The following is a 17,989-nucleotide window of genomic DNA, read 5'->3' on the forward strand; positions in this document are numbered from 1 at the left end:
ATCTTGTGATTTAGATTTATTCTACATATAACTTTCATATTAAATAAATTTAACTTTCACCACACAATCATCCACCCACCCAGAATTTTCTAGGAAAATATGTTTGAGGTCCTAATTTTTTTTTAAATTATTTTTTTTAAAGCGATACCCTAAAAAAATAAATAAATACTGTTATTGTAATTTATAAAATTCAAACCTTTACTTTTTGAAGTTTTTAATGACAAGACCAAATTTATTTTATCTATTTTATTAGATGGTGTTGGTACATAAAATGGCTCATATTTTTGGTATTCTATTATATATGCGAAATCTTAATAATAATAATAATAACAATAATAATAAAAATAAATAAAATCTTAAACTCAACCCCTTGGGTTTAAGAAAAAATAGAGTAATATTTTAAATTAAAATTATGGATAAATTTCACTGACACCTCTTGAGATTTTTGTTTAATACAAATTTTTCCTTCATATTTAAAAAATTACATTCTCCTCTTTAAGTTTTGTAACCTCATTACAAAATGCCCCCAGATTGTTGATGTCATACTCTAAAATTTTTCAAATGACCATCTTGATTTTTTTTTCTTACTATTTCTTCGTCCTATCATAATGACTATATTTTGCAACTATTTGTTTAAATTTTACCTGAACATATTTTTCTTCAGTGATGATATATAAACATAAATTTTATATAGAATTTTCAAACACAACGATATAACTTAATAGTGGCATTTCATTTTAAAACAAAACACTCATAAACATGATTTATATCATTATCACAATATTTTTATGATATTTTTTTATATAAATTTTTATATATGAATATAATTTTTCATTTTTATTTCCACCATTATATTTAGATTAGATCAATTTAATCCAAGACCTCATTTGGGAACAGACTATATTAGTAATTTTTTAACTTTTTGACTAAAATATATAATTGACAAATGGGCCTAAATATATTTAAAAAGTATAAAATTTGTAAAAATAATTTTTAAAAAAATCATTGAATATAACAAAATGAGATAATGTATTGATTTTTTTTTCTATTTGGTGAATTTTAAAAAAAATACAAAATATTATACTTTTTAAGTATATCTAGATTAAGTGTAATTAAAAAATTAAAAAAAAATTATTAAGATATTAAAAAAAATTCAGTAAAAATAAAAATACAAAAAATAAAAAAAAATTGAATTTTTTATATGAGTTAGATCAAAGAAGATAATTGTTATTTCTCTTAAAATAACAGGAACAAAATATTTGTATTATGTTATTATTTTATATGGATAAAGGTAAGGAAAAAATATGTTATTTTAATCTGATAGGAGTAAGTACAATTTTTCAAATATGAGAGAAAATTTAGCGCAATTTTTCAAATATGAGAGAATATTTATACTAAATAGAAATCTCAAGGGATATCATTGTAATTTATTCTAAAATTAAAATTTATATATTATAAATTTAACTGTAGACATTGTTGACTTGAGAAGCATCTAATAACTTTCGTAAAGTAGTATTATAACGAGAGCTCACTGTTATATATACCATTAGCCCCCATTTATTTTGGGGTGTGATGGATGGGAGGAAATTAGGATAGAGGTAGAGTTATTTAGTATTGTATTTATTTATAGAGTTGGAGAAAGGATTAGGATGGAGGAGGAGATTAAGATGGAGGTTAGAAGGGGATTGGAATGGAGGAGGTGGAGGTAATATTAGAAAAATAGTAAGGGGATTAGAAATTTTTTTATTTTTTTTTTATTTTTTACATATTGAGAATTTTTTTTAAACATTAATGTTTAATTTTTTATATTTTTTTTATTTGTTTTATTATTTTATATATAAATAATTTAACAATTCCTACACAAACAACTATTATTAAAACAAACACAATTTTACTTAATCCCCTCACTGTCAATCCCTCCATTCTACCTCTGAAAACAAACGAGCCTTAGACTATAGCTTCAGGCTTCATTACATTAGTGGCTACAGAGAAATTATAAACAAAAAGACAAACCAAAATTGAGAAAAAGCACAATGGGTGTTAATCCCATTTCCAGGCATCGGCCACCTCATATCAACAGTTAAGATGGCAAAGCTCCTCGCCAGCCGAGATGATTGCCTCTCCATCACCGTCCTCATCATGAAGTTTTCCTTCGAAAACAACACCCAATCACTCTCCAACCATGCCTCCAATCGTATAAGAATCGTTGAACTCTCTCATGACACCCCCTTTGCAACCGATCCCAATTCCAAACCCGATTCTTTATTCATCGACTTGATCGAAATTCACAAGCCTCGCATGACGTTGTCTCCAATATAGTCTCTAAATCCGAGTCTGCATCTGAGCCAAAGTCTGAGTCCACTCCTCGACTCGTTGGGTTGGTGATTGACATGTTCTGCACACCCATCATTGACATAACAAACGAGTTCGGCATCCCGACCTACGTCTTCTTCATGTCCAACGCCGGCTTGCTTGGGTTCATTTTCCATTTCCAGAACCTCCACGACCACCACAACCAAGACTTTACTGAGTTCAAAGACTCAGACGCTGAGTTGTCCTTTACGGCTTTTGCCTACCCAGTCCCCGTAAAGGTCTTACCTTGCGTTTTCTTGGACAAGGAAGGCGGCTGGTCCACCACGATCCTCAATATCGCTAGACGTGCAGAGAAACCAAAGGTATTATGGTCAACACTTTCACTGAACTTGATTTCCATGCTCTTAAGTCCCTCGAAGTAGACAAAACCATTCAAAAAATCTACCCTGTGGGACCCGTACGTAACCTTAAAAGGGGAGGAGGCGGTCCAAACGAGGTCCAAAGCAGCCAATCCGAAGCCGACATCATAAGGTGGTTGGACGACCAGGATCCAGCATCGGTGGTGTTCATCTGCTTCGAGAGCATGGGAGGCTTCGATGTGGACTAGGTCAAGGAGATAGCGCGTGCTCTTGAGAGTTACGGACACCCGTTCTTGTGGTCCCTACGTCAGCCTCCGGTGAAAGGAAAGGTTAGTCTTCCGAGTGAGTACGAAAATCTGACGGATATCCTGCCAGAAGGGTTCTTGGAAACAACGGCGGGGATTGGGAAAGTGATAAGGTGGGCCCCGCAGGTGGCAGTGCTCTCTTATCGGGCAGTGGGAGGGTTCGTGTCACACTGCGGATAGAATTCGACGTTGGAGAGCTTGTGGTACGGTGTGCCAATGGCAATGGCATTCGACATTGGAGAGCTTGTATACTGAAGGAGTGACACCACTCAGTATACGAAGAAAACCTGATGGATCCGTCGGAGTATGGCTAATGAGGAATTAGCACACCTGAAGCACTTAGTCGAAGAAACTACTGATGAAGAATTTGTCGCCAAAGATGACAATGATGTCTGGTTATAGGCAAAAAGATGAAACCCAGGAGGCCAGATCTTTGGCTTTAGTTAAGTTTTCAGTATTGGACATAAAATCGATAGTCTAGAGGGTTCAAGAGCAAGTGAAAGAAGCCATGGTAGTTGACTGTAAGCAGGAGCAACAACAGGTCAGGTTTTTGGCCTTTGATAAATACGGTGCTTTGGACATCAAAACAATAGTCCAGAAGATACAAGAAGAAGAAGCCTTATGGACAAACTTTGTCTATGAGGAAGAAGACAAAGATGTTGAACCGGGAAAAGTAGATGCAAAACAAAGCAAAGAAATTGCTTCAAAGCCAGAAGAAATCAAAGGAGAAACATCAGTAAGTTCTCAAGTACAAGACCTCTTGGAAGAAGTTAATTTAGGGAAAGGTTCTGCACAACAACCCACTTACATCAGTGCTTGGTTAAGTGCTCTTGATAGAGACCAATTATTAGTAGTCTTAAAGAGATATAAAGATTGTTTTACTTGGTCTTATAATGAACTGTCAGGATTGGATAGGTCATTAGTGGAACATATGCTCCCTATAAGGCCTAATTTCAAGCCATACAAGCAAAAGCCAAGAAGGATGAGTCTTGAAGTGATTCAAAAGGTCAAGGAGGAAATTCTTAGGCTCCTTAAGGTAGGCTTTATTAGAACAACCAGGTATGTTGAATGGCTATCCAATGTTATGCCTGTGATTAAAAAGAATGGTAAAATGAGAGTGTGCATTAATTTTAAAAATCTGAATTTGGCAATTGCAAAAGATAAGTACCCTATGCCCACAGTAGACTTATTGGTGGACAGTTCAGCAGGGCACCAAATTTTATCTATGATGAATAGACATTCTGGTTATAACCAAATCTGCATTGCAGAGGAGGATGTCCATAAGACAGCATTCAGATGTCTTGGAAACATTGGCATATTCGAATGGGTTAAAATACCATTTGGCCTAAAGAATGCTGAGGCTACATATCAAAGAGCAATGAACACTATCTTCCATGATCTCATTAGAGGATATTTAGAATGTTACATTGATGACATTGTAGTAAAATCCCAGTCCATGGAGGAACACTTGTTTCACTTGGAAGTAGCTTTCGAAAGAATGAGAAAGTTCAAGTTGAAGCTTAATCCTCTCAAATGTGTTTTTGGTGTATTAGTTGGAAACTTCTTGGGGTATATAGTACAAAAGAAAGGAATACATATTGATCAAAATAAAGTCAAAGCCATCATTGAGGCCAAGCCTCCATCAAGTAAGAAAGAAGTACAAAAATTCCTTAGTCAGGTTAATTTTCTTCGAAAATTTATTTCTAACACTGCTGGAAAAACTAAAGTATTTTCTTCTCTATTAAAGTTGAAAGATGAAGAAGAGTTTGTGTGGACAGCAAAGCATCAAATTGCTTTCATAGGAATCAAAGCCTACTTGGCCAAACCTCCAGTACTGATGACACCAAAGAGTGACAAGCCATTAAAGTTATACATTGCTGTAGCAGAAGATTCCTTGGGAGTTTTCCTAGCCCAGGACAATGAAGAAGGCAATGAGCAAAGAGTTTATTACCTTAGTAGGTTTTTGAATTCTTGTGAATGTAAATATTCAGCTGTAGAAAAGTTGTGCCTTGCATTGTACTTTGCAGCGATGAAATTAAGATATTATCTTTTGCTTACAATTTGTCTTGGTAATTGAAACCACAGATTTGGTAAAATATATGTTATCTAGACCTATGTTAAGGGGAAGAATTGACAAATGGATACTAGCCTTATCAGAATTTCATCTAGAATATGTCCTCTAAAAGGCAGTAAAAAAGCAAGTTCTAGCTAATTTCTTGGCAGATCATCCATGCTAGACAGAAAGCCAAGAGATAATGGACCTTGGTGAGCCATGGCAAATGTGGTTTGATGGATCAAAAGCCAATGGTCTAACTAGAATTGGTGTGGTAATAAGTCACCACAGGGGGAAGAAACCACACATAGTTTCAGAGTTGATGAAAGTACTTGTTCCAATAATCAAGCTGAATATGAACCTTTAATAATGGGACTGGAAATGTTGATTGGATTACAAGCCCATGCAGTTGATATATTTGGGGATTCTCAATTGGTGGTGAACCAAGTGAAAGGAATTTTCAAATGTCAAAGTGCAAGCATGTTTCCATTTGTTGTTGCATTACATTTGCTTTATCAGTTTCAGATAGAGAATGTGACTTATATCCCAAGATTCATGAATAACAAAGCCAATGATGTAGCTCAGAAAGTTTCAAATTTCAGAAGAAGGAATGACACTCAAATGAACATAAGTCAAGCAACATATCAACAATTAATACCACATTTAGTCAAAAGGAATGTGGTGTTAGAAGTCAATCATAATGATTTACAAGATCAAGATTGGAGGCATCCAATAATGCAGTATCTAACTGGCCCATATTCGAAAGCTAGCAGAAAGATCAAATTACAATCCATGCAATACATAGTATATGGTAATGCTCTTTACAAAAAGGGAGCAGATGGATTGTTATTGGAATGTCTAGGGCCGAAAGAAGCATTGACAGCCATGGCTAAAGTTCATGAAGGTATTTGTGGTGCTCATCATCCTGGTGTGAAGAAGAGATGGTTGCTTCAAAGGCATTCCTTCTTTTGACCTACTATTCTTAAAGATTGTTGTAGACACCTCATTTTTGACCGTCCTCAAGTCTTGGATGTTCTTGTAGGTTCATCCGGCAACAAGTTGGACTGCTCATCTAGTGTTTGACTTTCGCGACAGAATGCTCCAGGTTTGATCTCTCCAAACCCTATTTCCATTTTGTCTCGTTTTTGGACCATGCTTTGGTCCTTCCATATTGATGTTTGTGATGGCCTGCCGGCCATGATCAAGGGTTGCCGGCCATGGGTTAAGCCCTGCCAGCCATCAATGTGGCACTACCGACCACCACTGATGACGGCCTGGCCACCTTGTTTCAACAGATTTTATTTTAGATCTTTTGAGCCAGCTGTGGGTCACTAAGCCATCCTCCATACACTATAGAGGGATGAAGGCAAGTTTGAGCTTGTCAAGCAAGCTTTTACTTGCATTGCTTCTATAAGGGGAAGCGCCTCTCCCCTTTCAAGGGTTCACAAAAATTTCAGAGCTGAAATTTCCCTCTCTCTCTAGAATTTTCTCTCTCTCTCTCTCTCTCTCTATATATATATATATATATATTATGCTCTATAGTGCCTTAAAGTGTGTTTTCTTCACATTTTTGCAAAGGAACACCTAGTCAAACACCACCATCATTGAGCTGAGGTTCTTGGAGGTCACATTTGAGTTCTAAAAGTTGACTTTGGGCTCAAGAACTTGCTGTTATTGCTGTGCTTCAAGGATGAGGCCTATATCCTCTTTAAAGCTTTATTCTAATTGCTTATTTGGCCACCTTTGCATGCTATTTTAGGCCTTGCTTGCAACTATAAAACCTTTGTTTTTAGGTGTTTAAAATGGTTGTTTGAGGCCCCTTTGGTGTTGGGGGTGTTTTACCCTCTTGTGTGCCTTATTTGCTTAGGTTTGGTGCCATCTTTTAAAGCCATAGAGGCACCCTTTGCATGGCCTTTCTACCACTGAAACTCAAAGGAATTTCAGTGGTAGAAACCATGTTTTGAGGTTTAAAGTAGGAAGGGGTGGCATCCCCTCCTTGCTTCTTAGTTCTATGTCTTGTTGGCCTCATACTTGAGCATGTTTTTCTAGCATGTGTTGGCTTGATCTCAGCCTATTTCTGGTCTTATTTCAGTATGTTGTAGCTTTGTTTTGGCTTGGTTGACTCATCTCATGCATGCTTCACACACTTGTAGTGTGATCCTACTTGCTAGCCTAACATGCTTCATGTGTTAGCCTATTATTCTAGCATGTTTTGGCTCCACTCCAGCATATTTTTGGCCATTATTTAACATGCTTCAACTCTGATTTTAGTTGGTTGGGTCACCTCTTGTTTGGTTCTTGCACTTGTAGTATAATCATGCTCCTTAACCTAGTGTACTTGGTGTTTTGGCCTTTCATTCTAGCTTGTCTTGGCTATACTCCATGCATGTTTTGGCATTATTTTGACATGCTTTAGGACTGTTTTGAGTGTTCTTGGCCTTTTGGGGTTTGCTTTGTATAGCTATGGCATAGATGGCTTCACTAGTCTTGAGTTTTGAGACCATTAGCATGCTATATTTGTGATGTGTGCATGATATAGCATCATTTTGTATGTAAATTCAGAGCATAAACTTCTGTCATACTCTCATGTTTATCACCCTTTCATTGTGTTTAAGAGTTGTGCATTTATGCCTTGTTTGTAAGTTAATACATGAGCATATCTTCCTTGCCATCTATGCTATAAGTCTAGCATGTTTTTGCCACTATTTTGACCTGCCTTAGATCTATTTTGAATGATTAGGGTCATTTGAGCATTGCTTGATATGGTTGTAGTGTAAAGGGCCTTGACTAGTTTTGAATTTTTGGGCCTTTAACATATTGTGTATGTGATGTTTGCATGATATTGCATCATTTGACATGTGATTTCAGTGCTTATATCTCTCCCATGCTCTCATATATTTCACTCTTTCAATGTGTTTGAGAGTTGAGCTTCGTGCCTTGCTTACGAGCAAACAAATGAGCATGCATTTCTTGTTTTCTTGTGCCTAAGTTTTAGTGCGTTTTCGCCACTATTTTGGAGCATCTTAGGTCTGTCCACGACTGGTTTGACCATTTGAGATTGATAGTGCATGCCTCATGTGTAATGTTCTTCATTTTCTTTAAGTGCTCTTGGTCCCCTTTAACATATCTTGCATGCATTGCTTACATTATTGAATCTTGTGTATGCCACCTTAGCTTGTTGTTTGTATAGCATGTTGTTTGCATTGCATCGTGTTCAACCAAACGTTATGTTGAACGCAAGGTGGATTGGTCCACTTCATACTCAAAGTGGTGAAAGTGATCCAATCCCCTTTGTCTCCATTGCCTTTGATCACTCATGATAAGGCCGTGGTCTTAGTGTTTTGTTTGTTGTGCATTTATAGAATTTGTGCAAGTTGGATCTTTGGCTATCATGCATTGCGATGCTTGATTGATGGTCTTGAATCCAGTGATGCTTCTTCCTTGATGTTTTGAGGTGATATGGAGTGGCATAGTACGTACATATCCTTGAGGTGATATGGAGTGGCATAGTTTGTGTTCTGTTGTAGAATGGTGGTGCAACACATTAGTGGTCGGCAGTGCCTTGCAGATGGCCGGCACTGCTTCATCATTGGCTGGCAGTGCACATCATTGGCCGACAGGTGGCCGTAGCAAGCCTTCATGGCCGGCAGGCCACTTGTGGATTCCTTAGAGTTGGTTTGGTAAGGTGGAGCAGAAACTTCATAAAGACACCCTGCAAACAGAGCCTTTCAAAGAGCAAACCGGAAGGCGTTTCGAGGCGGCAACCGGGAGCATGCATCCTTCATTATTTAAGGCGGAGCTAAGGCAGCCTGGTTTACATATCTTACATGCTTAGTTAGTTGTCATAATTAGTTAATTTGTTAATTAATTAGAGTTTTTGTAATAATTAGTAATTAGTTTATTAGTTATTCGATTTATTTGTAATAATTAGTCTAATTAGGTTAATTAAATTATTTAGTTAGTTAGCTCAGTTTGGTATAACTTAGCTAATTCATTCGGACCCTCCGTTGAGAGGGCAAATGTTGTAATAAGTGTGCGTGAGTATGTGAATGTCTTCTAACCCCACGTCTTTCTCCATTTTATTTACTCGCTTTCAATGGTTAGATTAGCGCATATTTCATTTAGCATACCTTATGCTTAGCATGCATGCTTCATTCATTCTGTCTTGCATGCACCGAGCTTGGCGCATCATTCAAACTGTATTGTATTTCAATACCTATTTGAATACGTGTATCAAATTGTTACATTCATATGCCATCCTAGATAGCTGAGCCTAATTTAGTTACATTTTTCATGTGTTGCATTAGGCACTTAACACAGTTAGGCTCATGCATGATTTCTAACTGGTTTCTTGTTTTGGCTTGGAGTACATTGTAAGTGTTTATGCTTTAGAATACTTGCATGTGTGTAAATAATTGCCATGATAACATGCTTGCCATGAGGCTATTTGCTTAACTGCTTTAACTGCATGAATGCATGTGGATGAAGGCTTCGTTACTTGAATTGGAACAATTCATCAAAATGTGAGTTTTAAGCCCACTTGTTTGTGGCAAATCATAATGTTTTAAGCCCACTTGAGGGTGGCAAATCCGCACTTTAGCCTACTTGAGGGTAGCAACTTCAAACCATTTTCGAAAACAAACATTGAATTGTTTTGTTCCAATTTAGGTGATCTAGTCTATACTTGTATGCTGTGTGCATCAAATAGTAAGACTAGCTAAATAAATCGGAATAAGAACATATGTGTTTTCAAAAACAACATATCATGTTTAGTAGATGTCGATCCTTTGATCGGGCGAGCGAGGGTGCTCATTTTAGGGCCTTCCCCTCTCGTACCCAAGTTCCCAAGCTGAGGCAACTTTGGTGATGACGGACACGTGGCCTTAGGCACGAGTCAGGGTTTCCTAAATTTCCCAAAATAAAATATTTAGGTGGCGACTCTGCATCTGACAAAGCAGTCCATGTTTGGCATTTTTTGATAAAAATTGATTTTCCAAAACGATTTGCCAGATCTGGACTCTTTGGTGATTTATCAGTCTTACATTGCACTTTGTGAGATTAGATTCAAAATCGTGACAGAAGTCCGAACTGTAGTAGCTAGAACCCAATTCACGCCCTCTCCAAAAGGGGGGCGCGCGGAGCGAGTTCGGGCAGTCTACAATTGTATAGAGAATGCTAGAGGTTGCTAGGCATGCCAAAAGCAGGGCGTGGTAAGACATGTGCCAATAACTGATTTACATGCAGTTGTGAAACCTTGGCAATTTAAAGGCTGGACTATGGATATGATAGGAAAAATACATCTACCCTTTTCGAAGCATCATTGTTTCATCTTTAGTAGCCACAGATTACTTCACTAAATGGGTCAAAGCTAAACCATATAAAGCTGTAGACCAGACTGAAGCTATTGGATTTATTAAAGATCTGATCCATAGATTTGGCATCCCACAAACCATAACTATTGATAATGGGACTGTATTTGATGGGAAGATGGTAAAGTCTTTTGTGGTAGAGTTTGGAATTAACCTTGTCAATTCTATCCCGTATTATGCACAGGCAAATGGTCAGGTAGAATCATCCAATAAATCCTTGAAAAAATGAATACAAAGAGTTGTGGAAGACAATCCCAGAGATTGGCATAACTTACTGTTAGATGTATTATGGGCTTATAGAATTTCTCCAAGATCAAGTACAGGAGTTACTCCTTATACCTTAGTATATGGGCATGACGCAGTGCTACCTGTAGAAATTAACATCAAGTCCTTAATGATGAGATGCCAAGATCAGTTAATTCCTGAGTAGTACAATTAGAGTATGTGCTTGGAATTAGAGAATGTGGATGAAGCTAAAATTTTGGCATTAAATAGCATTCTTTTCAAAAAGAAGAAAGCAGCCAAAAACTATAATAAGAAAGTCAAGCACATTAGCTTTGATAAAGGAGATTTGGTATGGAAGATAATACTCCCAATAGGGATTAAAAGTCATAAGTTTGGCAAATGGTCACCTAATTGGGAAGGACCATATCAAGTCTATAGAGTTTTGCCTTGGGGAACATGTCATTTGAGAAATTTGAATGAATATGTACACTCTAAGAAAATTAATGGTAGGTATTTGAAGCCTTATTATCCAACTGTGTGGGAAACAAAATTAGTAAGTGCTAAACAAAATAAGCAAGAAAACACTCAAATAGTAAACAAAGATTTTATTTCATAAGGAGTTGAATACATACAACCATAGATTGTCCCAAAAGTCAGTACAATGTTTCAGTTGTTCCTTTACAATGGACTCTCTACTCTTAAGAGATGGGAACAACTAAATGGCCGTAGTCATCTCCTGCTTCTGATCAGCCAGTCCTTGGTTGATGATTTGCAGCTTAGTGGTAGTTCGATTCAAAGCCAGGTTGACTGCTGATAACTCTTCTTTTAGTTGAGCTTTCTTCTCCAACAGTTGAGTTTGAAATTGGGAGAAAGAGAAATGTTGTTCTTTCAATTTAGACACTTCAACATGTGTTTGGGAAACAAATTTCTGGTCTCTTAACAATTTCTCCTTTGTAGCCTTGGCAACATGGCAGATGTTGATATAAAAGTTAATGGTAGCTGCTGTCTTAGATAAATGACTTGAAATAGCCATGTTGGATTGATCAATAACCTTGCAGCATTGGAGGAAACCATTCTTGATAATAGGTCTTTGCAAGGCTTCGAAGGGGATCCTCGAGAACAATGTCGCAACTCCAAACAGCTGTCTAAATCCAATGAAGGCGAGAAGTCCTACTCGTGGTAGAAGAGCTCTCAAAAATTTCCAAAAGAGAATCAGCCAGAACCAATGTCTCAGTTTCATTGCTAGCCATTAGAATGGTAGAAGGCATATCAAAAAGGCTAGCTAGTCTAGCTTTGAAAATGTCCACCTCCTCCATCGACATGGTTGGTACAGAAAGGGCTTTGGTAAAAGGAAGAGATGGCTGCATAGGGATAGGAGAGGAAGATGAAGTATCCCTAGCAGTTTCCATAGTCTTGGTTACCAGTAGGTCAAGAGAAGTGGGGCTGGAGCTAGATAGGGATAGTGGAGAAGGAACTGGTGAGCTACCAATGTCTTCTCTAAGGGAATTAGCTATCAATGGAGATGAAATCATAACTGAAATTTTCTCAGGAGGGGAAGGAGTAGCAAGGTTTGAAGGAAGAATAAATTGGGCTGAGTTAAAGGATAGAAAAGGAAGGTATGAAGTTAAGCCAAAGGATAAGGATACAGGAATGCTTTGCTTCAAAGAAGGTATGAAAAGTGTAGAACCAGGGAGTTGGAGTATTGCTTGAATGGGCTCCACATTTCGAGGCATTATTTCTGATAGTCTTACAACTTCAGATGAAACTGAAGAAGTCCTTATTGAAGGAGAAGGTAGAGTAGTTGTTGGTGTAAAAGAAACAATACGAAGCAATGTTAAGTTTCAATATTAAGAACTTGAGAAAGGAAATTAGAGACACAAAAGGAAGTTACCAGTTTCAGAAGTGGTAGCAATGGTTGGAGAGCTGCGAAGGGTATAATGTTCAGCAGTTTGCTGTTTCCTTGTAGTTTCTCTTTGGAGTTCATTAGCAACAGCAGCTTCATCCTTGAGTATTTGTTGTTGTCTCCTCTTCTCAGCCTTCTGGAGCACAATGATTTTTTTAGAGTGTTCCGCTTCCACTACTTTAACAGATGCTTCATGAATGGGGTCCCTAGTGAAATCAGAGAGAGAGAGACTGTCATTTTCTTCTTTCTTTTTAATGGTTCCTCATGCTCTTTTTCTGCTTTCTCTTCCTTCATGTGGGCCTCAGGTACCATTTCTTCAGGATCAAGCAAAAGCTTTCTTTTCCTTTGTTGCTTCTGCTTGCTCTTAAAGAGATTTAAAGCTTGAGCTCTTTGAGGAGAGTCTCCCTATGGAGCGCCTACGCCACTTGCACCAAAGAAGGAACTATAAGTAAAAGGCAAAAGTATCATAAAAAGGAGAAAAGAAAAGAAGCAACAGTGCATACTTTTCTTCAAAGTAGCTCGAGTAACTCTAGGAGGAGTTGAAGCAGTAAAAGCAGACTTTGTAGTAGCCAGGGTAGGAATTGGGGCAGTATGAGCAGTGGAGGAAGTAACTACTCCAGTCCCTTTAGACTTGGCTTGAGGCACGTCTAGTACCATTAATAGATTTTGAGGAGAAATGGCCAAGTGCACCTCCATGTTGGCCATCCACTAGTTCTGGTACCTTTTCAATATATTGCTTTCAGGTATGAAGAGTAAGCAATCAAAGTCAATTAGATCTTGGATAAATTTGGAAGTTGCTTCTTCCAATCTGGATCTTGGAACCTTCAAATCTCTGATGGAAAGGTTTAAATTAGACTGACTACAGAGAGGGATAGGGACCCATTGTGAGAGTCCAAATTGTCTAGCAAATTGGGCAGGACAATAGGGCTTAGAGATGCACTTATAAGCTCTGGGGTTTATAGTACCAATGAATAGTTCCCTAGAGATCAAAATAGAAGCCCACATGTTTTTGTGCTGAGGCGTAGAACATGACCTATCATTAAAAAGGTCCTCAGCTAGGCTAGGCCAATATTGGTCGCTTCGAAGGGGTAGAATGTATGAGAAGAATGGGAAGCTAGAAGTTGGTGAAAGAAACAAAAATAGAAGGCGAAGCTGGAAGGATAAAGTGAAACATTAGCTAACTTCATACCATGAGTGGTAGGGTTTGGCTCCAAGAACTTTAAGCATTTAGACTGCAAGTCAGTGAAGTATGCAAGAAGCCAAAGTTAGAGTATCCAAAATGGGCCTCCTTGATTGGCATCTATGGTTAAGGCCACCTTTCTTTATAAAACAAAGGCTTTGGCAAGAAGGGCAAACTCAGGCATGATCCTCTGAGAAGAAGTATAGAAGAGGAATTTGCAAAGCCAATACAATAAAAAAGAGAAAAATTCCCTATCAGTCACAGGGCCTTCTCTTTTGTTCTCAACCTTGACAAAGTCACTATAAGATGAGTTCAGAGGGGGAAGAGAGAAAGGGGTTTTGAGGTTAGGATAGTCTGGACCGATGGGGGTACCAATAGGGGATAATCCTAACAAATGGCAGATGTCAAGGACAGTAGGAGCCATCATCCCACATCTAAATTGGAAGAAATTGAAAGAAGAATTCCAAAAACAAAGAGCAGTAGGTATTAAAAATGGGTCCTCTGAAATGGTGAACCTGGACAATTGAAGGGCGTCGAAGAGGCAAAGCTCCTGAAGATCTAGTGTCCTAGCAGGGACGACCCGATCATACCATTCCTCCCACTCTGGTCTTATTGTGGGCCAGCAACAATGGGGTCTGTTCATCCTCCAGTTTCTCCAATCAAGATCGCCTTTATAAAAGGAGGCAATGATCTTCCAGACGCGAATACGGAGCTAGAAGCTCAGTGAAAATCTCCTTAAAAATGGGCCCAAGCACGTATTCTTGTTGTTCATGGCGACGGGGAATGAAGATGCGCCCGTCGATGGCACTTTTCTCACCAGCCTTGTATTTCTCACACTCTTCATCAATGATCCTTTTTAAGGCTACGGATGGACTCAAATGTTCCACAATCGGTATTTTCAAGGAGGAAGAAGCCGTTGACAGGAGTTTTTTCAGAAGAAGAAGTTAAGAAAGAGGGTAAGGGAAAGGAGAAGTCAATGGAGATGAAGGGTTTGTGTGTTAGGCAAACAAGTGAATTAGAAGCACGAAATAAAAGGGTTTTTAAACCTTTCTGTCTGAAAAATACCCAAATCATTCTAAGTGGGTAGAATTCATAAAGAAGTACTAAAGGTACGGGTGCGAAAAGTTTCTCTCAATGCTGATAATTTGGGAGGAAAACGTATCTCAAATACTAATATTGGCTTCAAAATCAAATGTTTGGCTTCAAAGCCAAGCTTTGGCGCCAAAATCAGGTGACAAACATTCAGCTAAAGCGTCAAAAGCAGGAAATTAACTTCGAAGCACATTTCACACCTAAGAGTACAGGAGTGCCCAGGTATTTGTTTACTTCAAGAGTATTAAAGACCTGCTTTTAGGTTTCTTGTTGAAAGTAAAATCCTTCGAAGTAAAGTTTGAAATACTCTGCGACTAGAATTTGTTTGTTCTAGGCTTCGAAAATAAATGTAGATTGTTTGTTCGAAGCAGAAATAGTTGATTCGAAACTGTTTATTGTGTTAACCATATGATTGGGAAAAGAAGACCTAAGGTAGAGGTTGTCAATTACATTCCATATGTTGGTGAAGTTCAAATTAGGTCTCTAGTATTCCGTTGGATATGTTTAAATCAGGTTTCGAAGGACAAAATTAGTGAATTCAAAGCTCTGATTTTCTTTATTTTTGATAAATAGAATGAAATCAGACCATGCCGAATAAAGAAAGGAAAGCCTAGCTTTATTAAGGTAAAAGTGATTACATCAGAAAGCCTTTTTGGTTACATATTCAATTTCATAAAAATAAGGAATAGAGAAAATGATAAGGTCATGGAACTTGTTCCAACAGTGGTCAATGAATTTCTATTCCTTTTTTATTCTGTCTTCTATTTTCTCCAAGCTAGGTTACTGAAGCTGATATGCTCTTATTTGATGAAAAAGTTGTTCGGCTTTTATTTCGAATTCTGTTTCCTTCAATCCTTGTTCTATCTCATCCATATCCAAGTCATCCCAATATGTAGAGTCTTTATTCTTGAAGTCGTTATATTCATCGATAAGGTTCTCTGCTTCATACTGGGTGTGAATTCGACGGGCTGAGATGTTGTCCAAAGATTGAGTGGTGGCCACAGAAGTTTGGTGTCAATGAAGAAGCAGTGGGAGTTGATCCAAAAACATCTGAAGCTCTGCTTAGGCAATAGGATTGAGGACATGACTTCGAGTCATAACGTCACAAGCCCATTGAAGGTTCTTAAGAGGAATATCATCCTCAAAAACATTGAAGGGCAAGTGAGAAAAAACCACAAGTAGAAGCTGAGCTTGATATCGCTCAAATATAGTGGGGGAAGTTGGAGGTTCATAGGAAGGAAGAAACTGATTCTCAAAGAGAGTAAGTCTCAGTTCTTCTACCCAATGAGGGTTTTGTGGAATAGGAGGCGCAGGAGGATCCATCTCAAAAGAATGAAGGAACTGGAGGTTGTTTACGCAGTCAAGCCAGTCAGAAGAGCAAAATTTTTCCCTCTGGGCTAAGAATGACGGGCAGTACCCTTGTGCTTCCTCTGGACGACAAGTGGCTTGCAAAATCTTCGTAGGCATGGAGGACGTGTACCATGCTATGAGTAAATTGTCTTCCAAACTACATTGGCGATCGGTAGATACATATGGGTAAACCACCGAGCTTTGAACGAAATAAGGGAAAAATGGAAGATTAGTGAATTTGACGAAGTGATGATTAATGCGCTCTCTCAGCTTGGGTTCCTCAGGTTCTAGCCAGCCTCCCCAGCCAGAAGTCTTAGAAGAAAAAGAAGAAACTGCAGCCTCATCCCACGCAGAAGGTTTTTGGTTAAAAGAAGAGCTTCCAATATCCATGTTTGCAAAGTTTTGGGATAGAGAATTATGAACAGTAGGTTCGTAATCCAAAAGTCGATAGTTTGCAAAAGCTTCCATGACTTGAATATTGAGAGAGATGGATAGGAGTGGCTAATAAATGCATGAAAATTCTTTCAAGGGCAAACATTATTATCTAACAACTCCTCGTATGCTTGATTTATGTCAAAGAAAGTTTGTTTGTCCATGCGAGTTGTATCAGTCCTTTCGAATGCTTAGATAATTGGAAATGTTCAAGGTGTAGAAAAGAATTTAATGCAGGCGGTTGCAGTTCTAAGAAGATGTGAAATCCATGCACGTCCTAGGACGTGGGTGAAGTGTTTTGATCCACTAATATCACCAAGTATTGGGTATATTAGTGCGGAGGGTAATGTTGGCTATATAAATTGTATAAGCCAATCACGATTCAATACATGATATGAGAAGGGCAATTTGGAAAGGTAATATAAATCGCCAACTATAGTTAGACACGTGTTAACCCATACTGGTAATAATGAGTCTGCATAGCACTGGAATGATCAAGGGATATAAAGTGATGTGACCTAACGGTTACTCACCAAGTTCAAATTCAAAATCAAGAGGGAAACCTAACTGCAGACATGGCGTAGTGGAGCTAACTGTGAGAAAGCATGATCAGCGATCATGAAGGGATGTTTCGATGGTTAGAAACTCATTTCAACGGTTATCATTGAGAGGTATAAATAGTAGAGAAGGCGTCAAAAAGAAGACCCAGACTCAAATCCAGGAATCAATTTTTATCTACTTTATTTTCCTTCCAGTTTTTACATTTCTTGTTCTTTACATTTCTGTGCTTCAAATTCTTGTATTGCACTTTATTCATAGGAGTAGTTTTGAATAGCTTGCTGTAGTAAACCTCTACGAGGCTGGATTAGATCGTTTTAAGTTTTTCATTTTTACTTAATGAAATACTGCAATTGTTCTTCATTTAATTGTTATTTACTAAATTCTCCTAAACAAGTCACCAGTAAAAGTCCTATTCATTGAGGTTGAAAAAACTAAAATACAATAGTCTGATAATTGGTTGTCAATTAATCTTCTGTAAGGACTGATTGATCCTTATTGACACGCTTGAAATTACAATATTAACCTTCGAAAGCCAAAAAAGCTAACATATACAAACATAAATTTTATATAGAATTTTCAAACACAATGATATAACTTAATAGTGATCTTTCATTTTAAAACAAAACACTTATAAACATGATTTATATCATTATCACAATATTTTTATAATATTTTTTTGTATAAATTATTATATATAAATATAATTTTTTATTTTTATTTCCACCATTATATTTAGATTAGATGAATTTAATCTAAGGCCTCGTTTGGGAACAGACTATTTTAATAACCTTTTGACTTTTTAACTAAAATATATAGTTGACAAATAATGCCTAAATATATATAAAAA

General features: G+C 37.5%; 1 pseudogene; it reads left to right on the top strand.

The window, feature by feature from the left end:
- Nucleotides 1–2,070: 2,070 nt before the first annotated feature.
- On the top strand, nucleotides 2,071–3,232 carry LOC145788684 (putative UDP-glucose flavonoid 3-O-glucosyltransferase 3 pseudogene; annotated as a pseudogene).
- The last annotated feature ends 14,757 nt before the right edge of the window (nucleotides 3,233–17,989 follow it).

The sequence above is a fragment of the Camellia sinensis genome, chromosome 7 (assembly GCF_055761805.1).
Source record: "Camellia sinensis isolate YWXY chromosome 7, ASM5576180v1, whole genome shotgun sequence".
Classification (NCBI taxonomy): domain Eukaryota; kingdom Viridiplantae; phylum Streptophyta; class Magnoliopsida; order Ericales; family Theaceae; genus Camellia; species Camellia sinensis.